Genomic DNA, 10,800 nt, shown 5'->3' with positions numbered 1-10,800 from the left:
ACGTTCCAGCGTCTTTCCTGTAGTGAGGGGGCCCAACACTGAACACAGGATTTGAGGTGTGGCCCCACCAGTGCCCAGTGCAGGGGGATGATCGCTGCCCTGGCCCTGCTGGCCACACTGTTTTGAATACAAGCCAGGATGGTGTTGGCCACCTGGGCACACTGCTGGCTCATGCCCAGGTGGCCGTCAGCCACCCCACCAGGCCCTTCCCTGCCAGGCAGCTCCCCAGCCCCCTGCCCCAGCCTGCAGTGTTGTGTGGGGCTGGTGTGACCCACAGGAGGGACCCAGCACTGAGCCTTGTTGAAATCAGCGTGTGACATGCTTTCCAGTTTCCTTAAGTAAATAGTATGATATAAATAGACCTGAAATAACCATGTATTTTTTTTAATATTAGTGTAACATCTTATTCTGGTTTTATGCTGTTTTTCTACGTTCTCATTCCTCCGAAAAAGTTGTGAATTCTATTAGAAATTCACTTGCAACAATATAAAAAGTAAAGGAATCTTCCCTGTCAGGTCCCACTCTGCCATAGAGGGAGGGAGGAGTGACTCAGATTCGCAGATTTCCCTGATTAGATTAAAGTGAAATGACACCAAAGGTCCACAAATTCAAAGTCTTTATTCTGGGCTCACACAACACAGTGGTAACAATAATACTTTGCAATTATCAACAACTATAAGGGTAAGACTTGCATTTTTTTTTATTTTTTTTTGAGAGAAAGATATCAAATAAGAGAAGGGAAGGAGACAGAGGAAGGAAAGAAGAGAGAAGGAGAGAATTCACCAGTCCTGGATCCAGCTTTGGTTTGGCCAACAGAGATGTCTGGTGTGAAGAGTCCCCCAAACCTTTGGGGAGCCCCCCATTTGTAGATGGTCTCTCTCCACCCCTGACACACCTCCTCTGCTACCTTTTGCTGCTTACCTCAGCTTCCTTTGCTGCCTGCTTTTTGAGTTTGGTTGAGTTTTATTCAACTATTTAAGATATTCTTCATTATTATTTGCTTAATTGTTTCTGTGATGATATTTTTTAATCCAATTACTATGTGCCATTAAGTCAAAGACCTTTAGAAAATCCAAGTATGTCACATCCACTGTCTTTGTCTTTATCACAGGAATCTGTAATCCCATCAAAATATGAAATCATATTTGCTTGGCAAAACCTACTTTTTAGAAATCTTGTTGGCCAATATTTAAGAATATATAAATCTTTTGTCTGTCTATCGTGCATTTTGCACCAAATTTCTTTTTCCTCATAATACATCAGGTAAAATGACTAAGGTTAAAATCAGATTAGAATAAGGATCTAATAATATATATCCTTATTCCATCATAGTTTAACAGCACTCAGTAGTGATGATTTAGATGTAATAAAAAATGTGTTAATTGTACTTCCATTTACAGTGTATTTGCAATGTGTTTCCTTTTCTGAAAGCAAAGAATTAAGTAAGCGCAGCTGCTAGGGTAAGTCAAAGCAAAAATGAGATAACAACAAAGTATTAAGAACTGGAATACCAGGTATCCTTAGAAAACAATAAAAAAACACTGACTGAGGAACACCTATGTGCCCTCTTTCAAGGAAGCTGTTAATAAATTAGCAGGGACTCAGATCAAAATGAATCCTTATCTGGTAAAGTTACTGTCTTCATGGTCTTTCCTCAAACTGTTCAGTTGAGGAAAGTACAAACAAAAATGAAATTTCTGCAAAAAAGTCTGAAAAAAAATAGTTTTGCATTTTGGGAAACCAGATGGAGTGACTTGCTTAAAAGTTTTGTGAATGTTGATATGCAACCTGCAGATACAGTCTGGTCAGACTGGTGCCACTAGGATTGCACCTGGCCTGCCATCATACCCTTTGTAACTGTGCCTGGCCCTTTTTAGTTTTCAGTAAAATACATGTTAGCCTTCCTCAGCAGTTATCATCCTTGGAGGTAATGTTGGAATGTTCTCCTTCTACAAGCAGACTTTCTTATGAAAACACTTTTTCCCTGTCTGTTTTATAATCTTAATTTGACAAGAAACACCAGATATGATTTGTGTTATAGTCATTAAATTATAGTATAGTAAGAATTTAAAAAAAAATAAAAATCTCTGAAGTAATTAATTTTAAAGTATCCTAAAGTCAGAGCCATAAAATATAGTTGGGTTTGTTGTTTGTTTGTTTGTTTTTTTATCAAGAGGCTGTTGGGGCAGTTTTCTGGCAGGCACTATGTATGTCTGCGGGTACATGCAAGTGTGAAAATGGAAACTATGAAAGAAACTCCTTGGTGCCGATACCTGACTGGCTGGGTAGCAGCTCTGCCAGAAGAGGACAGCGGCCATGCATTTTGGCAGCAATGAAGACAAACAACTTCCTGCATTTTATCAACATCAACATCTTCTGTAGATCAAGGGAAGTGATTATTCATCTTATCTCACTGTTCATTAGACCACGTCTGGAATACCATGTCCAGTTTTTGAATCGCCTTTTTTTTCCCCTACACATATCTTTGCATACAAGTTGAATAAAATTCAAATAGGCTTGTATTAACAGGGAGTTAGAAATTCAAGATCTAGTAATCAGACAAGATCAATATCTAGTGGTAAAGAAAATGGGTTATGGTAAGTGAGCAAATTCAGCAAAACTTGAAGAACATTTGGTTCTGATACTGTGATATGTGAGTGTGACGAGTTGACAAAATGGCATGCAAAGTTCTTGGTGATGTGCCAGTGAACCAGAAGGTCATGGACAGGGGACTTTGCAAATAAAGGCAGAAGAGGGAAGTAATATGGGTGGATTTTGTTTTGGTCACGTATTTTGTGTATTAGTCAGCATAGGGATGGACTATGCAGACAGTCCTTGTGTCTGGTTTGGGGGTGTTTTGTTTGGTTTTTTGGTGGTTTTTTTTTTTTTTCAATGGCACGCTTTTTATCTGCTTATTTGATAACAAAAGCAGTATTTCACAATATATGCATATTTTCCTAGTAAATATCCCGCAAGCTGTATGAAGTGGCTAAGAACGGAGATGATACAGTGTAAGAAGAACATGCAAAGTTGACCTACAGCTTCCTAAATTTGGGTGCCTTATATCATCTACTACTAGATTACATTTCTTGTTGAAAATACAGATGACATTATTTTGTGATTATTAACTCTTCTTGCAATTTTAGCTATTTCTCTCTAGCCACATTTTTTTACTACAGAAATAGCTGAACAGTCAAAATAAAATATTTGTGGGTTTTTTTACTTTTTTTTTTCACAGAAAATTACTGTTTCTTTTTCTTTTATTCTAATACTTTATTTTCAGTATTTGTAATTTTACCTACTCTTTGTGATCATGTTCAATATCACTCTAGATTTACAACTTACCATTAAGTCTACTAGTAAAGTTTGTCATATGCTTGCAAGAGATTTGGATCCCTTAGCAAAAGTGTAAAGACAAATAAGAACAGTGTGACACTGGACTCTTGCACATGCAGACCATCAAAAGGATCAGCATGTCATTGCTGGAAATGCAGTGTGGCTTTTGTGCTATTGTGCAAAAATCTGTGCAGGGTAAGAGCTGTAATACCAAATTCCCATCTGCTAGCATGCAGAGGTGGGATGTACAGAAAAAAAAATATTCAGAAAATGTAAGATGCTAGAAAAACACTTCTCTTTAGCACAAGTTGTTTATAACTTAGTTGTGTTTTGCTGTTTCTGAGAGAAGTGCTTTATTTTGTCTAATGGACCTCCAAATCCTTCATGCTAATCTTTGATGACTAATGAAAACTACAGCATAATAAAATTGCTGACTTGATATATTCCCTGATGTTTCAACAAGTGCATATCTGTCAGGGTGCATGCAGTGTTTTCCATTTGAGTTAACTCTCCAAATACACTTAAACTGAAGAAGAAATAATCTAAAGTATGGCACATTTGGAAGCAGGGATTGTATTGCTTCATATGAAATAAGCTACAATTGAGATAGTGGTTTTTAGCATTTAGTAATAATTAATATAAATTAATGTAATGACTTAATATAGGGAGCTCATCAGTTCAACAGTCTTCAGTACCACAGGTGGCTGCTCAGGAAATTGCCATTATTACAGAACAGGTTAATATCTCCACACAGTTTGAGTTCCAGCTTTGTCACCTTTGTTTACCTGCCTGGACTCCAAGTATGCAGAGGTATCTAGTGGCTGGAAAAAATTTCACTAATTAAAAATATTAATATATCAGGTAGGAGCACTGAAGATGAATGATAGGAAGACATGGAGTTCAGTTTAGGTGAACAATTTCTGTATCAGTGCAAACCAAGAGTTGTGAGGTTAAGTGAGGCATTGCAATGATATATGCATGTAAACTGGATTAGCAAAACTGACATCTTAACTGACATCTTTCAGTAAAACAGAATATATACCTGTACATGAACTGAATAAACCAGCTGTGCAGGCAGAGGTTCTGTGGAAACCAAAATCTTCATGCCCATAAGCTGAGCTCTGGCAAGTACTACAGCTCTTGAGAGAGCAGGCTGGTGCAGTTTTGCATCTGCTGGTAAAATATCCAGTATTCCAGGGTGCAGTTGCATCCTTCCAATATAAAAAAATGATGTTTTGTGAATGTTCAGAAAGCCAGAAAGCCTTGCCTGTCCTTTCCATACAGTTATTCCTAGTTGACAAAGAATTATGATATAGGGTAGGAACTGCGTCATCTTCTCAGCATACTTTAAATAATTTTTGCAAAGATGTCGTAGAACATAGTTTATCTTATGTATTTGAGAATAACATTGAAAAGTTAGTTTTCTCATTCAGTTCATCCAGCTTTTGACTTTTCACAGCAGAGGCAGATTTCCTGTTTTGTAAAATATTCTGGCGGTGATCAGGGTCTTAGGGCATGAGATAAAGGAATAAAGGTACATTAGGCTTGTGTACAACTGTTGCTTTCTTGTGCCAAGTACTGCCCATGGCCAAATCTTGTCTTTAATATTTTTTTTATTAATATTATTATTTATTTATTTTTAATTTTAAGCTTAAAGACATACTGTGAGTTTGAAGGTTTATAGAAAGCTCTGATGTCATATTGGTTCTGGATTTGTATTTCCTGTAAATATATCTGACTGAATAAGTACTAAATTATATTAGGTGTAATAGGCTTATTTTGATTTGAACTATTTATGACATTCACCAAATTTTAGTGGCTGTAATGAGTTATTCTAGAGAAAGAACAAGAATTTTTTAGTCATATTGATTAATTTTGCATACTAAGAATACATGAAAATAAAGAATAACATCAACTTTTGCTATGTAGGTGAAAATTGGTGATTTCACGTCAGTGTCTAACAAAAACAACTTTACTGAAAATTTAGACTAGAACTTTATAAGTTCAAAGTTACCTTTCACTTATTTATATAGTAGGTATGGTGTCCCTTAGGACATCATGGTTTATTTTACTGTAATGTTACTCATTTTCCCCTTATTGTGTGCAGTTATTACTGACATGTCTTTTGTGTTTCAATCAACAGAGATGTTTTTGTTGTTCCTCTAAGATACTTTCCAGGACTATAAGTGTAACTACAGACAAACAGTCTTACAGAAACCTCACGTAGATGAAAGCATAGATAGCCTGCCTAAAGTTAAGCCAGTTGGTATTTTGTTGTTGTTCTATGCCATGTTTTTGTGTTATGTAAATACAACATCAATATAACCTTTAAATAAAGGGTACTAATGATCCCTTGATATTTTTTAGAGTATAAAATTCTCTGCAGAGAACACAATGTATAAGGTTAGTATTTTTACTGTAAAACAAATTTAAGGTACAGGTGCTCCGCAGCACTTTCTGCCTCTGAAGTAATCTCTCATTTTGAGGTATCCTTTTTAAACACCATCAGTTTGCTGTATTGGGTGCTAACTTGAGACAATTCTAATATATTGTATTGCAGAATTAATATTCCATCTTTGTAAAAATGGAAACTTGATATTTCTTAAACTAGTGGGGGAATTCTTAAGCCAACAAAGGTACTCATTACTTCTAAATTGCTTGCCTGTAAAGAGAAAGAGAAATTCACTACTGATGTCTATCTTAATCACACAGAGTTCAAGCAAGTAGCTATACGGTGCAGTGGATTTCATTCTGGTAAAGTGTGTACACTGAGTGCATTTAATTTTTTTGTCAATATTGTCAAATGTTTACAGCTCTAAGCAGCAAGAAATTGTTTTAATATGGGTTCACTGAATGAGCTGGGTGATGCTTTTCCTACTGCATCACACCTGGACATTGTGCAGGGTTGTAGATGAATGAGAGGTTTCTATATATCTCTTTTAGATGGCCTTTGCAGTAGCTTTAGACAGTATCCTAACAAACCTACTGTCTTCTGGTGCAGAACCCCTTTCAAATAACTACTCCAATCAAAAGTCTATGACTGCATTTACAAATCATACTGACCTGAAAGTAAGTCTAAGTAACTTTATTACTAACAAAGTTAAGATTAGATAATCTATGAGGAAAGGGATATGAATGGAAGGAAAGAAGAATACATTGGATTATTACAATATTTATTAATTTTCTAAGATCATGAATTGAGTATGTCTTCCATCGTAAGGAATACAGCAAAATAGAAGTTTCACACAGATATATTCTTATAGCTGAATTTTCTAAGGTGATTAGATACTTAATAAAAAAGAAATTGGACTGGCAAACTCAGTAGTTTGGGCTTATGATCAATGCCACAACAGAGGGATGGGGTCAGTGCTGTTCCTTATCAACTTGTTGTGTTACAGGACTGTAATTTAACTGTTTTATAAGAATTGGAAATAATCAAGGGCTGGATTTATTCAAAAAATAAATGGTATTTACTGCACTAGGTGTATTGTCCCCAGAAGATATCTGCGTATGCAACAACAATTCTTCCCACCATTGTAATATGGCAGGAGATGAGGACAATGCTGGCTCTGAACTGGAATTTCAGTTAGAGGCATAAAGTTGAGTATGGGTTCTTGGGTCAAGTGAAACAATTTCTAATCTGGAATCCAGTTATCTATATCGTTGTTGTCTGTTTTAGTGACAGTAGCACCATGAGCCTTTCTATAATATTACTGACTTAATATGAAATAATTGGCATCCAAGCACTGTGCATTTGTGAACTATTTAGTTCCGTTTTCTACAAACCCTTTTTCCTCCTCATATGTTCTTTTGTCAAGAACCATACACTTGAAATGGCACGTGCCACTTTTAAAAGATCTTTATGAACTTAATTCTGCCTAGGAATGGATCTAGCATCATAGGCTTGCATAGTGTGATAAATGAGAGGAGTTTCAAGCCTACGGGCTTGGGTTTGGATTCTGAATATTGTCTGTGATGAGAGTGCCTGGAGTGGTAAAGAAGACACGGGTTACTTTTGGAAAATGTTTCAAATGTGATTTTTCTGATGCTGTTCATATACATACACACTTTCCTGGAAAGACACTGAAAGTCGAGGGTATGAGAACATTAGGTTTTGGTTTAGTATCTGTTATTTTATTGCTCATGGAAATATTTGCAATAGTTTGTGAATTTCCTTTTTGAAGCTGTGCCTTGAAAATAATGCATTGTAATAATTATAATAGCTTTTGCTGTTAAAAGTTCTACATTTAAAAAATGCAGTTTTAATAATGTTTCATATGAGCTTCTGTGTTACATGAGCTTACATTCAAGCATGAAAAGAATGCAACGAAAGATTTATATTTGTGTCTAGGAACCCCCTAGTTACCAGCGTCAAATATAAATAAGAGATTTTTATAATTACTGGCTGAAGCATTGCAATTGACTTTTGTGCTTAAGAATAATCGTATGAGAAGTTTAATTGGGAACTGACACTTTACTAGTCCTCTACTCTGCTTCTTCTTCCAAGTAAAGTAATACTTATCTAATATTAGTTAACTGGTTAATTAGTATTAGCTACTGAGATAATATTTTTTGACTGCTGTAACCTCAGGTTGATGACTTCTAACTGCTTTGGATGTCAGAGTAAGATAGACATGTCACTGAAGAATGCAGTGAGACAGAGAATAGAGTTCATCTGTGCAGAGTAGACATTCATATCTGAGTCTGTTACCTGTTGTTATATTAAACAAAGGTAAAGTAAATGTAGTCAGTGGGATCTAGGAAAAAATAATTTGCATCATAAACTGGTTGTTAAAGAGGTGCTGGAATTACCAAATTTTCATGTCACCAGTTCTTATTTGCTTAACTCCTACAAGCTGGCAGCCACTACCATTACACACATTAATGACCACTGCACGAATGTCTCTTGAATCCTATGGTAACCCCATAGCATATTGCATTTTCTTGTTTCAAACACAGCTGGTTATTTAAAAGGTTTCCAGAATAAGCTACTTCAAAGCATATGTCTTTGTTTAGAGGAGGTGCTAAGTACTGGCAAGGATTAAGTCACATATATCAAATATGTACCAGATCTCCAACTTGAACTAATTTATATTCTGTGAGGTAAAACTTAATCTTCTGGAAAAAATTGCATGAAAGAATTTATGTCAGACATTACTTAAGTATTTGACAAATTTCTCTTACAACAATACTCATGCAATAATTTAAATATATAGTTCTGTAAGGGCTACAAAATAAAATACATTTGAGAGTTATTTTTTCTTTAGATTTTCTAATGTAGGATTCCAAGATATTATGCTAATATGTTTGAAATTCTACAAAGATTGATGTTTACTCTAAGAGATAGACATGAGATAAATCATTAAGATAGCTTCATGAAACTGTAAATTGTCTTCAGTACTGTCTTACACAGCATTCATTTCACGTATACATAGAACCTACTCCTTCAATAATTTGAATAGGTGTAAGTAATCCATAATTAAATGGTTTCTAGCTTGTACTAAATAAGAATCATCAGAACATCCTTCTGAACAAGTTGTCCAACTGTGAGTTGAGCAGGTAGACAGTGTATGGGGTGAAGAACTGGCTGAAGGACAGGGATCAGAATTTTGTGAATGGGGCTACATCTGGTTGGTGACCAGTCACTGGCACTGTTCCTCAGGGCTCAATTCTAGGGCCAGGCTATGGATCGCCTTGAGATAATTTGACCATCTGAATAAATTTGCAAAAAACATGTCTGAAGTGTTGTTTTTGAAAGTCTTCTGTGTTCATCCAGTTTCGCTGGGTTTGCACAGCATGGCTAAACTCCAATCTTTGACACTAGCAAAGCGCAGTCAAAGACCAAGCCTTCAGTCTGAAACAGGACAGGCTCTTGAACTAAGTGGTTGCAAACCTTTCTGAAGTGAGCATAATTTGTTCATTTCCCCGTGGACTTTTTTCTTCCCTTTGTACTCCTTTTTAGAAATGCCTGAGCTGTTTTACTTGGAAAAACATAATAAAGCAAAAGAGCCTTGAGAACAACAGTACTCCAAAAAGGTGAAGGACCATCTAGCCCAATACTCTGGTCTCCAAAGTGGCCAACCTGTCTAAAGGAGAGCCCACAAGCAGTGCAGATCTACTTGTGCCAGGGTCCTGGGGGTGCTCATAGGCTTCAGTAGCTGGGACCGGCCTCCACTGGGACCCCCAGTGCCACTGTCTCCTGCCAAGGGTGCTGGGGACGTGTCTCAGCTCAGCCTGGGCCCTTCAGTCCCTGCCTGAGCCATGCTGTAGGTGTGCCCGTGCCTGACGCTGTCTCCTGGCTGGATCTGGGCCCTACCCTGCTTCAACTCACTGAGACCCCTTCCAGCATCTGTGCATCCCATTTCTTACAGCTGCTGCCACTGGCTCCATAGGGGATGCGGATGGCAAGCTCTACAGTGCTCCTCAAGAAGACATTTGCTTGGTCTTGCCACGGCTACCCAGCTGAAAAGGCCTGGTAGCCTTGGAGCACCCTGAGGCGCTGGTGTCTGTTTCCTAAAAGCTGAAGAAGGATTTCCATCCAGCAGGTGGGCTTTAAAGGTGCCCTGCTGGGAGCTGGCCTTGCAGCAGAGAAGCTCCAGCAGCCTTGTCCAGCCTCCCGTCTTCCTTCCCCAGCCCCCACCAAGTAATTCCACCAAGTCCCCAAGGCCTTCCTCTCAGATGTCTTTGGGCTGCCCCCTGGGCAGCTCTGGCAGGGGGACATGGGACGATGCTCTCTTTTATCATTCTTCTGAACATTGTGACTGCTGCATTGCTGAGTGGTGGCACTGTGACAGGGGGGTGACAGGGCACCCTGAAGAATTACTGCTGAAGAGTTTGGGAGCATCAGTTGCCATGGGGATCTAGGAAGTCAGATAGTATTGGGATGTTCAGGAAGACATTAGAGGCACTGGTGGCCACAGATCCATTTCCACATATTAGAGGGAAGTATGAGCGCAATAGACTGAAGTTAGGGGCCAGGCTTACATTCTCTGCCTAAATAACATCTTCTACTGTCACTGTCCAAGATGGAACAGTGAGATGAATATCGTGTATGCTCTGTCTTGCAAACGATTCTATTAGATACATGACTTAGCCAATGAGGCAGCTAAGTTCTAGGTATCTGATGACTTTTAGTTTAACAGAAGAATTTGTAACCAGGAAATTACTGTGCATTTTCTATGGCAATCTTTCTGTTGGTATCCATTGTGTGCTCCTGTTTTCTGGATTGAATGAAATTAAAATAACTTCCAATGTTGGTGTTGTTTGGTGGTTTTTTTAATAGGAAGGCAGAAAGGCCATATTTATTATGTGATACAAGAATCAAGAAGAAATATCATAAACTCTAATTATTAACTCAGGGTTTCTAAAAGCAAAAGATGATCTATTAAATGAGGTACCAACACACTCTTTTTAGCTGTCTTAGCTGTTGACACAAGAGACATCAGTATTTCTGGAGGGTCATCT

This window comes from Falco rusticolus, chromosome 4 (genome assembly GCF_015220075.1).
Source record: "Falco rusticolus isolate bFalRus1 chromosome 4, bFalRus1.pri, whole genome shotgun sequence".
In the NCBI taxonomy this organism is placed as follows: Eukaryota; Metazoa; Chordata; class Aves; order Falconiformes; family Falconidae; genus Falco; species Falco rusticolus.
Note: the sequence above shows the minus strand (reverse complement) of the source record.